Source organism: Lytechinus variegatus, chromosome 3 (assembly GCF_018143015.1).
Source record: "Lytechinus variegatus isolate NC3 chromosome 3, Lvar_3.0, whole genome shotgun sequence".
Classification (NCBI taxonomy): Eukaryota; Metazoa; Echinodermata; class Echinoidea; order Temnopleuroida; family Toxopneustidae; genus Lytechinus; species Lytechinus variegatus.
Genome location: NC_054742.1, coordinates 53465554 through 53486384, shown reverse-complemented (window position 1 = coordinate 53486384; position 20831 = coordinate 53465554). Strand labels below are relative to the sequence as shown.

The 20831-nt window shown below is 36.6% G+C and overlaps 1 protein-coding gene across 1 annotated transcript in view; it reads left to right on the top strand.

Moving 5' to 3' along the window:
* The first annotated feature begins 2958 nt into the window (after positions 1-2958).
* LOC121411356 (semaphorin-5A-like) overlaps positions 2959-20831 on the top strand; it is a 105885-nt gene continuing 88012 nt past the window's right edge. Inside the window, exons 1-4 of the mRNA XM_041604034.1 lie at positions 2959-3062; positions 4519-4564; positions 8646-8708; positions 19727-19825. The gene's annotated coding sequence lies outside the window, so the exon portion shown is untranslated. The remainder of the gene's footprint in view (positions 3063-4518; positions 4565-8645; positions 8709-19726; positions 19826-20831) is intronic.

Sequence of the window (20831 nt, the reverse complement as noted above, 5' to 3'; positions counted from 1 at the left end):
AAGACTGCAGGGTTTGGGTTACTGTGAATGGCAACTTGCTTGCTCAGCTCATGTATCAAATCAGATACCCTGTAGCTTCAACAGAAAGATCCAAACTTTCCTAACACTGATTTTTCTTTAAAGGGAAGCAATCATCATCAACAATAAAGCATTTTTATTATTGTATCAGTATGTGCATCATTATTGATACAGTTGAGGTGTCTGTCTTCTGTTTTAAACTCTGTTTAGTTTTATAGGTATTCATAATTAAAAGATTCTAAAATATTGATTCACTTTAAGAAATTCAAGTACGACAGTACGTGAGTAAGAAGCTGTAATATTGCAATCATGTTATCCTATCAATATTTGTTGTCAAACTGTGCTCTGGTCTTTTAATCTAATCTAGTTATTAGTTTGAATAGTAAAAAGGTTTCTTGATTTCAATTCGGCTTGATGTAAGAGCAAAGGGGGGTTAGGGGTTAAATGTTAACCATCCCCCATGGGGTAGGAAAACCCCCCATTTTGATTTTGGAAGTTTAGAAATTTGTTTTGATAACCGTGATACTTCAAGCTGGGAAGGAAATTTGCAACAAATAAGTCGTGATTTTGGTGTAATTTACTTGCCTAATACACAAAGCATATCTCGGGGAGTTATGGAGAGAAAGGGGAAGAGATTGTGTAATCCTATCTCTTGAACTTGAGCTGTGTGGGCTGTGGGTAACATGAATTCCATTTCAATTTTCATAACAGTATGATACATGGCAAAGACAGGTCATGTTCTTTGTATGGATTCGTTTGAACTCCTGAATGTAGCCATGGTAGAAATGATGACAGTGGCAGATTATCTTTATCTCAGTAACATTGCATGATGGGAGGGCTGGTTGTTGATTGGAAGGGGCTTGTCTTGATTTTTAATAGCAATTATATTTTTGAGGGGTGACTAGTTGAGCAGGTGTAACTAAAGAAATAGGGTAGGGGAGTGGGTGGGAGGGCGGCACCTGATTGTTACAGTAAGAGGGTAAATTGATACTCGAAGTAATGAATAGAAGAGAGGAAAATACGATAAGTGACAACAGTTGAGGTGTTGCAGTGAATAAAAGAGACGGGCTCAAGATAAATAAGATGTGGTTTGAGTTATTTTATGGGCTTCTGTGTGAAAAGAGGTGGATGAACCTGTGAATAGATACTTTGAGAGCTATCTGGAAAGATGGCAATTTTCATGATCATGCTTTGTACAAACAGTTTGAAATGGATGCTATTCACACAGTTTTAAGTCAAACCTTTGTACATTGCATCAGAGGAACGACCGAGAGTTACCTCAACAGATTGTAGATATGGGGCAAACCACACTATTTGGATTGTACGGAGGAGATGTATCCATCTCAGAGCTCCGTGATTGATCTAAGCGCATTAAAGATTGATGAATTATCTCGACTTGGTTTTTTTTTTGGGGGGGTTATTGGTGACGATGCCCATAAAAGCTGGAAAATGCAGCTAAATAAAGGTTTTCATGTAGAATATAAAAGCTCGGTCAATAGCTCACTATGATTTCTATTGAGATGGTTGTGTCAAAGAGAAAATCCTCAAAACTATTGCATGATTGTCTCTTAGCTTCCGTTATTAAAACAGGTTTTTTCGTGTGTGCATTTTAGAACCAAGAGCTTCCCAATCGCTAGCAATCCTTTGATGTGGTTTCTAGTTCTATTTACCATACATGCCAAGCCCCATTAAGTCAGCTACAAGTGTGATAATGCCCACTATCACTGTTTGAGAGGTGGCAAAATCATAATCAGCCGTCAATGGTCTTTGTGCGTTCCCTGTGATATATTACACCTTGCGTTGTTCAAGGTTTCCTCATAATGAGCGGTGCAATTGTTGAACTTGATAGGTTAGGGAGTGAAACAGAGTGTCAAGCCATTGTTGCATGGAACCAAACATAGAAAAATTTACATGGCTCTCATTTCTCAGCTCATTTGTGCAGCAGAATATGGCCATGGTATTTATGGATCGTAATCTGTAACACGACAAATGAAAGCACGTTCATGCCAATTTGAATTGGTAATATTTACTCTAATGGGATCGCTTTTCTTTTTTGAAGTCACTCACCTTTGGATAAGGTGCTTAGTTTCACAATTATCTCGGTCTAATCCAACCTACTGATTTTTCTAATTCGATATTGCAATATTCATAAAAGGAAGAAAACCTCAAATTGCATGTACTTATCTCCGAAGGATTTCTATTTCATTCAGCCTTCTAAATGAAATATGACTTGAGACTGGATTAACTGACCACATTTTGATTTGCCTATTAAAATTTCTATTTACTCAGTAATGTGGAATATGTAAGATTTGGAAGCCAAACAAATGTTCCATCATATTTGATCACACTGAAATCGCAATCTTTCTTCAAGATGTGGCAGATTGTTTCCATTTTGATTGAAGTTATATATATGGTGACCTTTGTGAACTTGATTTTTTTTTTATTGCACTTTGTGATTAAGTTCAGCAATAGTAGCACTTACTTTAACAACACTATCATCATAATTATCATCATCATCAAAAACATCATGATGATGATTGCTTCTGTTTTCATAAGGCACATTCAGATCTTCCCTTTTTCCATAAGATTATATTTAATTTTCTATGAAATTGCAAATTAGGATGCCTTGTCCCAGGTCATTCCACCCAAATCTTGCAATTTTACTTTGCTTAAACATGCATCATCATTGTCATATTTCCAATCATCAAATAATCAGTGTTCACCTGTTTTTCTTCACAAAATACATCAGTCTTTCCACATCTTCATTAGACTATCTTTCAATTTTCCATTAAAATGCAAATTAGAATACAATATCCCAGGTCATTCCACTCCAATCCCAAATAGCGTCGCTCTCCTCAAAGTGGGTAGAAAAACATTAATATTGAACTTATTTCATTTTATGATTAATTCATTATTCTATTCTATTTTCTTGTGTCTGCAGATCTTGAGAGCAGTGGTCTTGCACAGTACAGCCAAGATGGGGTAAAGGACTTCTCACAGATTTACACAGACACTGAGAATGGTCAATTACTTGTTGGAGCAAGGTATGTGAAATGTCCAAACTTTTTATGAATTCTTATTCTTTTTTTGTTGTTGTTTAAAATGACAACACAACCATACATTGTTTCTATATGCAGAATGCAATTGCATTCTGCAGTACTAGACATGATTTGGGTAGTTGTATGAACATGTAAAAGCAATGATATTAAATGTTCAGAACATACCATTTTCTTAGGGTTTTTGTATGATGCTCTGTAAGCTAATTCTGTAGTCAAATGTTTTCTTGTCAGTAAAACTTATTCTTAATTGAAATATCATGAAATACATTCATGCTATTTACTTTCTTGATGTTGCATTTACGCATTACCAGTAGACAAAAAGAGTAGCCTCTGTTTAATAACCAAACAAGTCTGTGTTCAGTCATTGTGTTAATTAGCGATTTAACAATTCATTATTTCAAGAGAAAATATCACTATATTGAAATTAGGATGAGTATCTAGAATCTGGATATAATTTTTCTTTACCTTTTAAAAAGATGCCTTCATATCATTCCCCATGCACCCAAAAAATGAATAAAGTGAGAATGTGTTGCAGATCCTTCGTAGCAATATCATCACTTCATCTTTTTCTTTGTAAAGGCTAACTCCTTTTTTACCATCACAGGTTTTGTAAATCAACATATTTGAACACTACCTTAATGCCAAATCCTAACTTGAATGCCTCCTGAAAAATAAAAAAGGAGTCAACGTCCCAACAAACATTCAACTCTTGTCCGAAGAACCACATCCGAAAAGAGAGAGACCATCATGGGGGGGATGTTACCTTGGAATGATGCTGTTATAAATGACCACATTTTTGCAGCCATGATGGCATTTAATCAAAGCTTTGACATGTCCCTAATTGTTTGGATGAGCATCTTTCCTCGGGTAACATGATCGTCTTGATTGGAATAAAAATTCAAATTGCCGTGTCCCAATTGGATTTTTGAAAGATCTCCCCGAAGCCGGCCAAGGGATGATTGCGCCACATGAAAGTTTCAGCTTTCATGTGGGTGAAGACAGGCGTTCTTGATTGAAAGAGTAATTACACCAATTCATACAACAAAAAAGGAGTGAAATTTAGAAAATCTTATTCCAAAGTGGTCATTTATGAGGAAAATTGGATGAACACTTATTTTCCCATCTCCACTGTGATCTGTCTTTCTTTGTGCATTCAGGCTGTTATTCATTCGGAATCATGATAAAATGTGATTTTAAGAAGATAAGATTGCTTTCTTCTTTAAGTGATCATTAATGAAGAAAGGTTGTTGGACACTTTTTCTTCATCTCTCCTCCATGTCTTCCTTTGCCCTTTTATGCTATTATCAAATGATAATGATCCAACTTTTGTGACGATCAAAAGGGATCTGTAAAAATAGCTAAACATTTTGTATGTTTTATCAAGATATCGCACAATTGTTGTTCGTTAAATAATTCCTCTCTCTCTCTCCTTTCCTTTCAGAGATACATTGTTGAGACTAGACCTTGACACATTAACAGAAATTGAGGTGAGTGTTTGATTATTCTACAAGTTCTATGAGAGATAGAAATTGAGTCAATTCATGTATTGGGATGGTATAGAGTGATTCTCTTAAATTCTCCCTTCGAAGATTTCAAGGTTTTTGTCAATTATCCCATGACTGGTAATTGGGGTCAACTTCTGTGGATTTTGTTAGATGTACCCACCACCCACGAACCTTCCATAGAATGAACTGTGCACCATTTACGCTCACTTACTGGATTACCCTGGCCAAAAGTTTTATTTCTTTATAGGAGAAATAAAGAGATTATTGCAATTAATGAATTTGGAATTAAATACTTGAATTGAAAAGCAATGCCCTTTTAGGACTAACTTTTTGTCTGAGGAGATAATAGAACTAATGAAGTGATAGATTGATTTGACCTTCAACATTTAACATTTCTGGAAGAAAGAGGCATTCAGAAATTTTTGGCCCATTATGAAGAAAAGTATGTTGATAAGTGCAATTTGAAATATGGGAGAATGACTTTGGGTAAAATAAAATAGTTAGCTCTTTCCCTTTTTAGGAGATACTCATAATATATAGCCCCCATCCCACATTTGGATTATTTTGTTCTCCCAGAGCTCTTTTATTTTACTCAAGATTAGTGGAATACAATTCCAAGCTGCTAATGTGTTCTTCCTCATGTTATGTTTTTGTTTGTCATATAACTCAAAGGGATTCCTCTGCTGTTTGATGCACTTAATGTATAAATGAATTCTTTAAAAAAATCTGTTCCAAGTTGTATGCCTTTCCAACCTGCATTGAATGTGCGCATTTAATCCATTTTAAATATTCAAAATCTTATTAAGAAATCAGTCACTGTGGCCCAATGCCTCAGTCTGTGCCTATATCACATCCCTTTTGGCAATATTTAAAATCATGACATCGATAAGTCACATGACTGGCAGGTACACATTTTCGTCTTCTCCTAATAGCAAGACAGACCTATCTGCTTAACCACTTATTGATAGTATCGCCCATTTAATATCACACCACTTCCCAACAAATATTGACTTATTCTACTAACCTCCTTTGGTCCATTCTCTCTCTATTCACATCTCAATCAAAGATGGGAATATTGTCACTCAAAAAATTAATATCTTTGGCAAACATTTGATTCGCTCATTCTATTTCTTTGAACTCACTGACTGTGGCTTGTGTGAGTCCAGCCAATAAATTGGGGTCGCTATTGGCAGTGAGCAAACCATGCGTTCTGATACGACTTGGGGGGAAATGTGTTTGCATTGCTTGGAATTGTTCTTGGGTGTTGAAAACGAGATGCTTGAATGTTTGAAGAACGTCAATTGCAGGTAGTTGGTATCAGTTGTAAGAACGGATTGGCATGATGATGATAGGAGAGAGAGCTAGGGAGGGAGAAAGAGAGAGAGAGGAATACATGAAAAATAAGACTAGTTATATATTATTGAGTTGCAGTAAAATTGCCAAGAGAAATAATAAAATCGATACCAAATAAAATTGCAATTACTCTAGTATTTTTGGATTAAAAAAACTTATAAATCTTATCATGAAGAATGGTGTCTGCTTGCTAAAACTTGGTTGAAAAACAGGCATATGACCAATCAATAATCTTCAAACCAATTTTTTTTAATCATTATATGACAGTTCATAGGCGGATCCTGGGGGGGCCCGAGGGGCCCGGGTCCCCCCTATTGGCGGAGCAAAAAAAAGAAAAAAGGAAAAAAGAAAGGAAAAAAGAAAAGGAAGGGAAAAGAGAGGAGAAAATAAGAAAGGCAAACGTAAGAGGAGGAACATGATTGAATGAAATAACATGAGGGGAAGACTTTGAAAATAATTTTTTGAAAAATCTATTTGTTAGGATATAAAATTTTCGCTCGCGCTTCGCGCTCTTATTGTCTTTCAGGGTATTTGCATATCTTGCTCAATATGGAGCTTGAAATATCAAACTTTGAAGTCAATATACAAAACATATTTCAGCTGGGAAAATGAACTTTCATTATTTTGTTTGATTTACAAATTGATTTAAAAAAAGTGCTCTGTAAAAATGTCTGTGTTATGGTCTGAACATTATCATTTTCTGCTTGCGCTGCGCGCTCACAAAATTTGATTTTTCAGGTACCTATTATTTTCCTGTATTCCATAAAGTTCTCAAAAAGTTCCCTATTCAGGTCAGATTGTTAAAACGTATCAGCTAGCGCTGCACGCTAGCATTTTGATTAGTCGGTTATGTATATCCCAATATTAATTCTAAATCAAACTACTTTGATGACAGTTTATCAAAAAATTCGGCTCGCGATTTCTGCTCGCATTGATAGATATAATGCCTCTTATGCATAATTACAAAGTGCTTTAAATGTCCAGTTTTCAGGCCATAATATCAACAGATTTCGCGCTCTCATGCTTTGGAAGAGAAATAGGAAGATAGTCATCATTTTCATATGATGACATAATGCCCTCATAGAATGTCCCGGTCCTATGTAAAATCTCAAAGTAATAATAATAAAATACATCAGCGCTTTTTTAACTGTGATCCATCACAATTCACAATTTTCCCACAAAGTGTTTGCATTACAGAGCTTAAATTGACCCTGTGTTAGATCGGAATATCATATATTTTTAGCTCGCGCTTTGCGCTCGCTTTATTGATTTTCATGATAAGAAAGGTACTTAGAATACCCAAATTCTAGGTCGAAATCTAAAACACACGTTAATTCAGATACGCAGATTGTTCTCTATTTAAATCATTATCCAGTTTCAGATCACAATATCAAAAAGTGTCTGCTCGCGGATAAATAACTTATCCTTTTCATGATAAAACATGAATAGAGTGTCCAGAATTTTTCCGCTCGCGCTTCGCGCTCGCATCAATAAAATACTTAGAGTCCTTCCAAGATTACAAAAAGTGCTTAGCATTTCATTATTCAGGTAAAAAAGGTCAAAATTTTTCAGCTCGCGCTTCGCGCTCGCAATATTTGAATGTTGAAATATGTAAAGTCTTCATGGCTAAATGCAAGCAGTCCATAACAGGTACAATTTCGAGCAGTTCAAAACGTATACAAAAAATTTCTGCTCGCGCTCTGCGCTCGCATTATTAATGTAAGGAAGATCCCCACTTATCCTTTTCATGATTTACAATACTAACTGAATAGAGTGTCTTGTTCAAAATTTTTAATTATATACCTATTCTGTTAAGTTACAAAACGTGCTAAGAATTTCAATTTCTTAGGTAAAAATGTCAAAAAATTTCGGCTCGCGCTTCGCGCTCGCATTATTTGATTTTTGAAAATGTGTACGTCTTCATGGCTAATTGCAAGCAAGTATTTAACAGTACCTTTTCCATCACTTCATTTCTGCTCACTCTTTACATTCGTAGTAATTATTAACTTGCATACACATCTTTTTTTTTCAGGAAAACAAACAACATTCCCAGAATGTTCAAAATTTTAGGAAAAAGTACATAAGATTTCAAAAAAAAATTTAGCTCGCGCTTTGCGCTCGCATTATACAATAAGGGTTATGGTATATTATATATTCATTTTTCATAAGAATAAAGCTAAAAAGTGACCATCAGGACTACCCTTCAAAGAAACAAAATCATATTCTAGCGGCCGATCGGGGAAAATATGGCTGACAAAAAAATCCGGGCCCCTCCTATTCGCGAAGGCTGGATCCGCCCCTGCAGTTAAGCAGATATAAAGAGTTGAAAACAATCCAAAATGTGACCTATCCAAGTTACAATCAATAAGAATTTGAAATAGAAAAGATACCATAGGAGATAAGAAGACCATTGGTGATAGTGAGAAAACATGAAAATACATAAGATGTGCGATCAAGAATGAGATTGATGTATGAGATTGAGATTGAACACCGATGTTTGCCTATAGCAATGGAAGTTCCTTTAACCTACTCCATGCTTGCTGCAGAAATAAAAGATACAGTCCTTGACGACTAATATCACATTTATTATTGTTCCATCAAATTTGGGTAGCAAGTTCATGGCTAGTTTGGAGCAAGGAATGCTCGGTCTTAGGAGCAAATCTGATATTTTTCCTCATTTGGTATATTTTTTTGTTCCATATTTTTACAGAAAGCTGAGTGGAAGCCTAATGAGATAAATACAGCCATCTGTGAGAGCAAGGGCGAATCTCAGGTAAGCGGGGGAAACCTCTAGATCTTTGATGTATTATTCTTGTATAATATTTTTTGTTGATTTCCAATGGAAGCATAGAATGACATTCTCTTTATCTTCATGGCTTTCTAAAACCTTAAGAGCATTAACTTGAAATTATGAAGTCTTGGAATTGACCTGAAAGCATTAACTTGAAATTTGGAAGTCGTAGGATTGGCCTAATACATTATATTGCCATATAAATGACATTTATTGTTTGGAAAACTTTGATATGTTTCTCCTTTATAAAAGCTAATTAAAAGTTTATTTTTGTCAGAGCAGAGGATCTTTGAAATTGGACCTAATCTGAAGTCCTTTGATGGAGTTTGGTGCTTGTTGCTTTATCTCTGCGAATATCCCATATGTTATTAGGACATGGATAAATTTGTACAAGGTTGTAGAGCCCTATTTCATGGTTTTGACCACATCATACGATAGAGGAAGGAATGGTTATGATAAAGAAGAAAATTGGGTTTTTGTTTCAAACCTATCTGGATTCCTTGTAGGAGCCCTTGTCGGCTTGAGGGTACCTTCTAGCGTTTCATACATACACCTGGTTCATGCCCTTGAACTGTTCCACTTGTGAAATTTGCGCAAACAACGTGGATTCACTTCCTCGCCTATCGCATACCCATCCCCCTATGAAATCATGATTGTCAAATCCAATATGCTTTGAGATTGCTGCTAAATTTCAGCACTTCATTTTGGCCCTCACTCTCCGGGAAATTCTTTCAATGTGGTTTATGAAGTGATTGTGGGGACTGAAATGGTGCTATTTATCGCTTTCGATGTGATTTTACTTTCACTTAATGGTTCTTGCTTCCTTGAAGTGGAATGCACTTTCCTGGGCTGTAAATGAAGTTTGCGAGAAAAAAACAACTGATAGAGGCAATATTTCAGTTTTCATTCAAGCGAGTATAGTCAAGAATATTCATAAAAATCTCTTTGTTATGGTAGCAGCTTCAATGAATAAAAGCAGAGGAGCCTTTACAGCATTTATTACATATTGAGTTTCAGAGCAAAACAAGTGCTCAGAAACTAGTTCTTGAGCCTCGACCTTTAAATAAGTTGCAAAATCATGTCTATGAAACACATTATAGAATGTATTTCACCAATTGACAGATGGATCATGAATTTCTCTTTCAAAATAATGCACCCTTTTCCTGTCCTAGTAGTGTAAGGTTATACAACCATATTGCTGGAGATCTTTTCCTGCCGTTTTTCTGAGGAATTCCATTGTTTTCCTGATGAAAAAAGTGATTTACATGGGGATCAATATTTCTGCTACTTGCAGCACCCTCTCAAGTTTATCAAAACAAGATTGGAAGTTTAAACAGATCTTTTGAGTCATAAATGACACTGATCCTGCAAGGGTTACTGAATGTATTTCTATAATATTGAATCTTGTACAACTCCTTATTTAGGCTTACATAGAAGTTACGGTTGCCTCCTCACCTTTCAACTTGAAACTACAATGAACTGCCACATATTTTTTTGTGGTTTGTGCTTCAATTATCATTTCTTCCTTTTGGAAGAAAAGATACAAATATATCTTGTCAAATTTTATTCAAGAATGTTAGAAACTGGAGAAAAATAACTTTTTTTCCTAGAAAAATGTTTACAATTACAGTGATAAGTGAACTGCTTGTGCTCCAACATGTGAATCTCATGATGATGTTGTAGAATTAAGAAAGCCAATTAGATTCTGGTGTCAATCATATTCAAGCTGCTAATTAAGTAGTAAAATGCGAATAGCGACGAGTTCTCTTGTCAAACTTTATTTCATCTAAGATTACTCAATAGGCCTAACACTGATTAAGTTCTTGTAATCTCCAATGTTTCTTAAGACTGATTCGTAATTCACTATGTGTAAGATCAGAAACAGTTTATAATATTGTGCTCAATACATGAGTCTACATCTGTATGCTTTTGAAGTGTTGCATCTTGACGGGCTTGAGGAAGCCCCCTTGACACTGCCAGAAGGTGCAGCCACTAACGCTCTTCCTGCCGATGGCAGATAAGTGCCAAGCACGTATCCACTCTCTGCTCAAGTGCAACCGGGTTCTTTCAAAGGCATTCTCATACCTACTCCAGTTTCTTTGCTCTCATTTTGACAAAAGATTGAAATAACAAACAGATGGATCACCTGTGAGGAAGTGACATTAGAGAAAGGCCTAAGACGTTGCTACCTCCCTCCCTCCGCGAGAGTTACCTCACTATGATTCAGATAGTCCTATAACTGGCAATAAGAGAAACGAAACAAGCTAATCTAGAAATGGGATTCCCCCCTTATGCAACTGCCAAGACTTAAGGGAAGGGGAGTTAAGAAAGCGATAAAGCATTTTCCAGACTCGAGGAGTGATTTTGGGGAGTATTACGTCAAGGGCCACAGCACGGAACCAGACAACCATGTTAATTTGTTCAATATTTTATTGATAACCTCAATAAGCAATGAGTAATGCCACACCTACATGTTGTAATTGTTACTCTTTTTGTTTGTTCTCGGTCGATCCTGTTATTTTTATCAGATTGTCGTGATGCAGAATGCATGTATCATATGTCAAGACGTCGTTTGTTTTAGGCTGATGCTGAATTTATTTCTATTTATATTGTAATGATCTAGGATATGTTTGTCATCGTTGAGATTTGATCTACAAAAGAAAAAAAACATGACTTATGGTTATTATGAGGGTCAGGTTCCTTTTTCATAAAACTTGTCAAGGAATACTAGAAATTTGTGATAAATCAGCTCTTTTCGAAGTAAAATATTTTATAGCGGTGAACTGTTAGTAACTGTTACTAGCCAGGGTCCAGTGGGCTAGAAATTATTTTTTTAAATCATTAAAAGGGTATTCTTAGTAAATGAGAAAAAAACTTGATTTCCAAGTACTATGTTATTATTGTCTCCATACTCTAAGAACATAGACATTATGTGTCTGCTGCTCTATTGGTCCATGTGTATACGCTGTTCAAGTACATATATTTTGTACCTCAATGAGGCAAGTTCCTCTGAAAATTTCTTTCATTTTACAGCTTAATATCTACCCTATTAATGTCAAAATCCCCAGGGTAGAAATTTTCAATGCTTTTTTTCCTCTATAAACTACTTTGCAAGTGATCTCGGCTATGTGAGTCATCTAATTAGATTGCAATTTTGATCAAGATTTAGATGTCACATATTTGAAGCGTTATCCGGGTCCGGCCTGTCTGAAGTCATGCTAATTATATCCCACCTCTGTGCTTGGATCGCGCGAAAAATATTGATAGATCAGATAGTAAATGAATAGTCCTTGAATCATGACACATGGAAGGTGGCACATGCTAATTGAGTTTCATGGATTCATGGATTCAATTTCAAAGTTAGGATATGCATTATTTAACCCACGTGTATAAAGAGACGGGTAGGCTCCAAGAAGAAAATTACATCAATGTCCAGTATCCCTCTTGACCATTTCATTAAGTTTATGAAAAGGGAGCAGTTTCAATATGACGATTCAGAATTTGGCGTGTTGTTGCTAGGATTATTGAAATTATTTGTTTCATATATGAATAAATAGGGGGAATTTTTTTATGATTTAAGTCTTGTATGAATTTTGCAGCAAAACAACAACTCAGCTAGATGTTACTGTACATTTGCACAGCAATTCAAAACAAGCATAGGCCTAAGTGTTAACTGTAAGACAAATATGCATTATTATTTTGTTTTGATCTTCCTTTCTCCAAAATCAATGCAGCAATGTAGAGAGCTTAGCTGTTACAAATATTAGTGCTCTGGCTAAAATTATATCTATAACTTTGATGAAATTGAAGATTATGACATAAAGATGTCCACTAATTATACACAAATGTGATGCATCAATTTCATATTGAATAAATGAACGCGAGGAGTCATTATGATGATGGCGTGAGGCATACTTGTTATTACAGGAAATCGACATTGTCATGTACAGGCAGGATAGCTTCTTCTTTGCCCTTGTTCTGTCACGACCATCGTCATTAACGCTGACACATTATATGCAGATGAGCTCACCCTTGTGGGACATGGGACGTGGTGTCTTCGAATAGACGTTTCTTACAGGAAATTTCTTTTCTTATATCTATACGTTCACTCTGTTGTCGAAATTCCCTTTTTTTGGTCTATATTGCATCAATGAGCTTTGTGTTAACCCTTTGCCTGTCAGATTTACTATCATTCTTTGTCCAATTTAACCCAAATACATTTCCATCCTCCCTTCAACTTCTCTTCCTCTTCCCATGCATACCTCCTCATCGCATCCTCCCACCCCCATCTTTGTTCCCTTGGTATCTGACACAAAACTCCTCCAAAAGGTCCTCTGGCTCCCAATAATGGTCATGAAAGGTGTCACACGATACCCCTCTCTCCCATAACATTCTCAAACATTCACCAATAGCAGACCAATCAGGGATAATCTCTCAAATTCTTCTGCAGAGCAATTTGCCATAAATGTCAAGTTTAATACTGTCTACATAATGTTCTGGCTGAGTGACGCGAATGTTTCTGCATAGACGAGGTAGAGAGTCGGAATAGTAGTTTATCCCAGTGAGAATTATGTGAAGTCGTGTGAGGTGACAGTTTACATATTAACTGTTCTTTGGATGTGATTCAATTTTTGAACCTCTCTTTGCGAAGTGGATGTGATTTTGGATGGATTGTAGAAAGTGCATTCAATTGCCTCTAATACTAAAATGCAAGGTTACGCATAAACAAATCAACATGAGAAGAAAATGAAAGGAATAGGAAGCTCATTTTCAATCATTGTCGAATGAAATTAAATTATACCTTAAAAATTATTTTTGCGAATGTTATTTACTCCTAATAGCAAAAACGAGTGAGGCTTACCGTAGTTTTGTATAAAATAAGGTAATGAGATGCCTTCCTGTTTGATAATTGTGAAAATGGATAGAAACACACCTTCATTCTGAATTAATGGAATACAACAGAGACAATCTCAAATGTTGATAAATTCAGTAGGTAAGTTAAGTTAACACCTTACAACCAGCCTCTGATCTGCCCCTTTGAGCGGCAATCTGCATTTGGTTGGTGTAGGATGAGGAGAGAGGTGTCAACCGACTGTCGCCCATGAATTTTTCACGAAGCCAATGAGCTCTTCAATGGCGTTTCATCCAAACGACGTGAACAAACTACCAACATAAAATCTCTCAACACCTTTTTCGATCGCTCCACTTTAAGGGAATAACTGGATAGCATGTTGGTCACATGATTATATCTAAAGATGAGTTAAAAGCTTGAACAGTAAATGTTATAGAAACTCTGGATGTAATATGAGAAAGGCATGATTTTGTTTTAGATGTGAATGGACAGAAGAAAAGTGTTGTTCCAAACCGCATGGTTGGTGATGCAGGTTTGCCACCCTTTAACAGAAGTAGGTCTGAGTTACAACCACACAGAGATATCTGACACCTTGTACTCTGTAAAAACTCTTCTATTTCCTACTAAGCTGGTTGCAATCTTAGAATATGGGTGTGTTTATGCTTCCATTGCGAGGACAGAATCAGCGATTTCAAACGTCGATTCAAAACGCCGATCGTAAACGTGGTTCTGGGAGTGCTGTTTATGCTTAACTTTTCAGAGCAAATCATGATCTCCAGCTGGCTTCGCATCGTAAAGCGAGGTCAAATTGGGCGCGCCTTTTTCGAAAGTTTTTTTTCCGATTGTTGTTATTACGTGGAGATAAGCATGGAGCAATACGACTGTATTGCCCGCGGATTTTCATCTCACCGGAAGCATGTACCAAATGACGTCATTTAAACACGTTTACGATCGCGGTTGTGTTTATGCTTCCCCAGAAAGCCTGATTCTGGTCAAACGACGTTTACAAACGCACCTTTTTGTGAGTTTACGATCGGCGTTTTGAAACAGCGTTTAAATGAAAGTAAGCATGGACGCAACCGTGTTTTGGACTAACCACATTTGGAAACGCTGATTCTGGCCTGAAAAGTGGAAGCATAAACACGGCTAAGAAAGAATCTCAGAAATGGAAATGTGTGCCTCTACACAAGAATAGATCATTTGAGAGAATAAGGGTATTGATACTGTGTTTAACGTTAAAGTCAAAGTCCTTTTGTCTCTCATCAATCTGGATGAAATATGCATGGTTGTGTTGAAATATCATCCATCCATCCATGTTGGGGAAAAGTGTCATGAATGTTGAATGGAAACAGAAAGGAAAGATGGACGTTGCACCTTAGGACATAGACATGGGTTTGTGAGCATGAAGTGAGAGACATTTCCCTGCTACACTCTTTCATCATGATAAGTAGCTTTGGATAGGAAAAGATCCTTGCCATTGCAGCTTGATATTAGATTGGGATGGGTAAAAATCAAATTTTTATGCCCCTGCAGACAAAGTCCGTCCGTCCGCCCCCCACTTGGATTCCGCGCAATAACTCAAAAAATATTTAATGGATTTTAAAATTTGTTTGGTGTGTAGGTAGATGACACCAAAATACAGGTTAAGTTTGATTTTGGAGTCCGCAGGTCAAAGGTCACAGCTCATTAAATATGCGAGTTGGTTTCCACGCAATAATTGAAAAAAATATTTAGTGGATTCTAACAATGATGCAGATGATGCAATGATCTTCAAGTAATATCAGTGTGTTTAATACCAGGTGCTATATTCAGGGATTATCATTGGATACATACATGACCTCCAAGTTTCATGTGTTGAAAGGGCAATAGATTTAGACCAAACAACATTCTACATGATCATCTCTTTTGATTGTTTTCAGTTTGTGTAATGAATCACTCCTATGGTGAATCAAATTGCAGTTAATACATCACCAGAAGGTTATCTCTATGTTTTATACCAGATGAATTGAAGCAATGATTGCAATTGAGCGTCGCATCCATGGTCATTGTCACTGCACTTTTGCCTTCGCTGGTGCTGTTAAATGCCGGGTTATTCCAGCGGTGAAGAAGAGATAGCTAATTTCATAAGTGATTTGGAATGATGAAGGTGATGAGCTCACTCCGCACCACACGAGGAGCCCCGATCGGCTTCCATTTGGATAATTTAGGGATGCCCTTCGTTTTTTTCTTCATCAATCAGAACTTATCCGTGACATGGCTTATTTACATTAGCAAAATAAATGAAAGTAGGCCAATAAGCAGGATTCAGCATATACAAAAGATAATGATGATTATTATTTGGATTTTTTGTGTTTGAAACTGAATGGAAGCGAATCACAAATGATTTCAAGCATGTTATTCATTTTCATTTGACAGGTTATAGATAAAGAAGTAAAGGATTTTTTTCTCGGGGTGGGGTGGGGGAGGGGTTGATATTCTTATGATTTGAATTAAGACAAATTACCTTCATTGTACACTGTTATTATTCTGAACCACTGTACAATAAAATATTGAAGGACATTATGAACATAAAAAGTACTATCTGATTCTTCCAGCTTTGTGAGAAATGAGAAAGGGGAATGGGGATGGAGAAGCCACACTCAAAATAGACTTGACAGTCGAAATGTATTTAAGTGCAAATGGGCTCAGCACCGATTTTCATGAATTTCATTCATCATTAGGTCTTACAGCATTGCACATCAAACAATGACGTCAAATACCTGCCTTGTTTTCCTGAAAGGGCGGCCTTTTCTTTCCTGCTCCCCCTCTCTCAGTAGTCGATAGAGAAGATTATATTTATCTTGCTGCACCATTTATGGTTCTTCTGAATACGTATTTCTCTCATGTCCAGAATAATTCAATGTCTGCAAATAATTATTTCACTTGAGATCGAGAGAAGATTATTTTGCTCTGTGATTGTCAAATTTCCCATGAAGATCTTTCATACGCATGCTTTATGAACGTAGTTTCCCTTTTGCTTGTTGATTCTCTACTCATTGACAATGCATTATTAATGATTGTCTTATACTTATTCTGATCTTATCTTCTCTTATTCTAATATTCTTCCTTCCCTCATTTAATTTTGTTAGTTTGTATTATTCTATATCATGCCAGCATGTAGCTCACCATTTCATTCCAACTACATTAACACAAAATTCCAGTCCTAATTTTTAAGTCATATTTCCCACCAGATACCAACCTTCTCCTCTATCTCTACCTAATGTGTCCATCACCATGGCAACGCATCACGCTTTGCATATCTTGCTCCATTGGCACATTTCCTGCAGCGTCTGTAAAAAATTAGGAAGCAAATATCCATCAGATGTAATGGGATAGCCAAACAGACATCATGCTTAGCGGCGGCCAGGGGATGGATACATTTGAAATGCAAATATTGAGATGCAAAGATACATTCATTTGCAACATTTCTCTCAGGAAACATTGAATATGAAGTCATGGAGGGGATGTCGGTATCTCCATGAATGGCGTGGGGAGGAGGGCCGGAGGCAGGAGGGAAAGAAAGCTCCCCGTACCGTCCAATTTTCTGATCCATCTCTGCTCGATGCCAGCGTGAAATGAAGGTTTTGTGGAACGAAGCTGACAGGTTTTAATCAAAGATGTTGTGACACCACGGCAGAGGGATGCCTTGGTATATAGCAGGGGTGAAACTTGAATCGTTTCCTCAAATGAAAGAATAATAGCTGGAGGACAGCAGCCCATGTGGAGGATGAACATGCTGACAAAATGGTTGAAAATGTTGGCTGAATTACATACAATCTCTTTAAATGGATTTTGTCATATCTATTAGTCTCTGTTCCCGGTCTTCCCATTTTTCATTCTTTCTTTCTCCCTCCCTGCTTCCTCACTTCTCCTCTCTTTTCATCTCTTACTTTCTGTAGCTCTTTCCTGATATTTTTTTATTACCTTGTTATACTTCACCCATTCTTCTGTCTTGCCTCTGTCTCTGTCTCCTTCCTTTATACCCATTTCTCATATCCATCTTTCCTCACCCCTGTTTCATTTTCATCACCTCTCTTTACATATCACCTTCCATCTCCCCACCTCTCCCTAGCTCCTTTTTGCTCCTTGAAGGATGACAAATGGGCCACAGTCCAATATTTATGAATTCAAACCCAAAATAGACAAGAGAAATGATAAGGCACTGTCAGTCATGCATGAATCACATTGATATATTCAGAACACCTGAGAATATCCAGACAGATTTAGTGTTAGAGCTACACATGTATTTGCAAGCTATTAGCAAGAATATGAGCATAAGTTTGTGGAATATAAAAAAGTATGTTTTTTTCACAGATTTCCCTAGCAGTACTCGGTACACACGTGATGAAAAAAACTGCAACAATCTGCTACTTTAAAAATGTTACAATTTTATATTTTGTTGGGTTGAGAAGGATAGGGCATCATTTGAATAATGCATTAAAAGTATCCTCTCACTTTAATGTTCACAGAGAGTAACATGTTTTCTTTTTTAAACCATGATGAATATGCCTGCAGATTTAAGTTATTTACATTGATATTCATTCAAAATGAGTGCTCAAGTTTAATCTATTTCAAAAGGTTACGGATTAATACCTCTATATTATCACTTCTCCTTCATTGAAATGTACAGCCTACCCTATATCTCATACACAATCTTTCTATCCTGACTGATCATTGAGCTCAAACAAGTTTAAACAAAACCCATAGCAACCATTCATGCCAGAGGAAGCATTATGCTTCAAATTTATTTGATTTATTCGCCAGCCCCAGTACATTTCCCTCGAGTCCATGCCTGCGTTGGCCAATACCCACTCACCCACAACGCCACTATATGCTTGAGGAACCTAGCTGATTTCTTCTCTTTCCAACTACTGGCCTGCTCTGGGATTCCTGCAAATGAAAGAATCTTTCTTGCTCTAGTAATTCCTCTCGCAATGTCATTTTGTAAGAATGGCAGTGCTAAAGATAAAAGTTGAGTGAAACACTAGCTTTATTCATATCACTCACGACCACAGAGGTGAAGGTGGCGTTGTGATTGTTCCTAACAATGGTGGGAAACACGAACAATCATTAGAAAATCTCAATGAATGGGGAATTCAGTTGTTGACAGGTCCCTTATTCTTCAAAACCATGTTCCATTTTACACTTGTTCATTTATGATCAAATGTTTCAGACCATTAAAAGGTCGGATTTTGAGTAAATATTTTGCACTTAGAATTTGTGCGATTTCTCTCTCAACATTCCATGCATGAATATGATCAACATGTTCTGATATGGATCAGCGTTATCTGATGTATATTTGGAAAGTTGCAAGACTTTATAGAAATGCACTATCATGGCCGCAAAATATTGATTTATACAATTTCACATTTTTTTTCTGAAAAGATGTTTGTATCTTGGATCATGTTGTTGTTACTGTAAAATGAAGCAGAGTTCTTTACAATCTTACTAAGATTTCACCTTGATAGGTAACCATTTCCATTACTAGAAGATTATTCTGTAAACATCACTGAATATGCTCTGACACACTCCAACATATAGTGTTCTGTAATCAGTTGGTTGATTGCAAAACCAGCTAAAATGAATAATTCATGCATTTCAGCGGATTTAGATAGAATAATAAGATATATCACAACTGATGCTAAAAAATGACAGGTAAATAGATTTGTGAGGGATGAAAATTGTTAGCAGTAATGCCTGCTCTATCTCTTCTTCCTTTAATGTGTTGTCACATCATCCCAATCTAAAAAAAATAATGCTATGAATTACAAAAACTAATTCTCACATCAAAACATTTATTTGTATTTATTCACACTCTTCTTAACCAGACAAAGTTCCAATAGTAATAAGCCATCAACAAGATGTTTAATGCTTTCCAAAGGGTGCAATCTCTTCTTGCATCATATCTGAAGTTTGCATGGTTTTTCATCTCACTGGCAAAAATATGTGGTAGCTTTGGTGATTGGATGGGTGCAAAAGCACTTTCAATCAGCATGTTGGGGATTTCCCCCTCTGCTCATCTCCTTAATGATGCATCAGACTGTGACACGAAAGTATGGCAATTTCAAACCTTTTCTATTCTTCACATTTTGTTTTTCTCTTCTTACAGGAGGACTGCTGTAATTACATAAGAGTCCTGCTGGTACGGAAGAATCAGGTGTTCGCATGTGGAACCAACGCTTTCAACCCGCTCTGTACATTCAGGGAGGTAAGTGTGAACATGCTGGCTGGTTTTACTAAATCTTTTTGAGATGTATAGCCCATGAAAATAATATAAGAGTGTTAATACCTTCCCATTGCAGCAATTATCTCACTTCACATTTTGATTGAAAAATCACTCTAAAGCAAGGAATACCGGTAAGCAAGTGTGAATCACCACTTGCCTACTTTTTAAATTCCTTATCTGCAAAACATGTCATTATTGATTAAAAAATACCATGATAATATCATGATTGTAAGCACCTGGGAAGTTTTATGAATATTCCACACTGATGATAGGTCCAAGGAAAAGTTTGAAGTAAATTTGTTGCAACAAGGATGCTCTCAAACAAAATTTCTCTTACAAATTAATGCACAAATAAATACAGGAAGGTGATATGCTTTCTCCTCCACCGTAACATAAGTAGGATCATGGTTTCCATGGTAATCTTAACATCGTATATTTTTTGGTTTTCTGATGTTCGAACTCCACTTTACGAGTCTGCCATTTAAAAAAATATGTGAGATGGGGATAGAAATTTCTACTTATTTCACAGGCGTATCTCGCATGATGTATATTTGCCCTGGGAAGTTTCTTTCTAGAGAACATGAAGAGTGCAAATGTGTTCACCCGTGCCTCAGGGGTACCCCAGGGGTCAGTTCATGGCTTCTCCAATGCAATGTACAACTAGGGCCATGACATTGAATGTAGGCTTAGTGGGAGGATGAAAATGTTTTTTTCTTCTTCATCATCCTTTCAGAGGAGCGCCGGTGGTTGAACCCTAAATGGTTGGTTACCAAGGTGATGTTTTGTCAACATTCCTTGCAATCCGTTGCATTCCCGAATGTTTGCTTACACTTGGAATGGATAGAGAGGTTTTTAAGGGGGAGTATGTAAGAAGTTTCGAGTTGGAAGGAGAAGGTTTTTTGTTTTTAAGGATTTAGACAGCATTAGGCGTGTTTGGATACATTTGATGAAGCAGTCAAACTAAATCTCGAGAGGATGATTTACGACA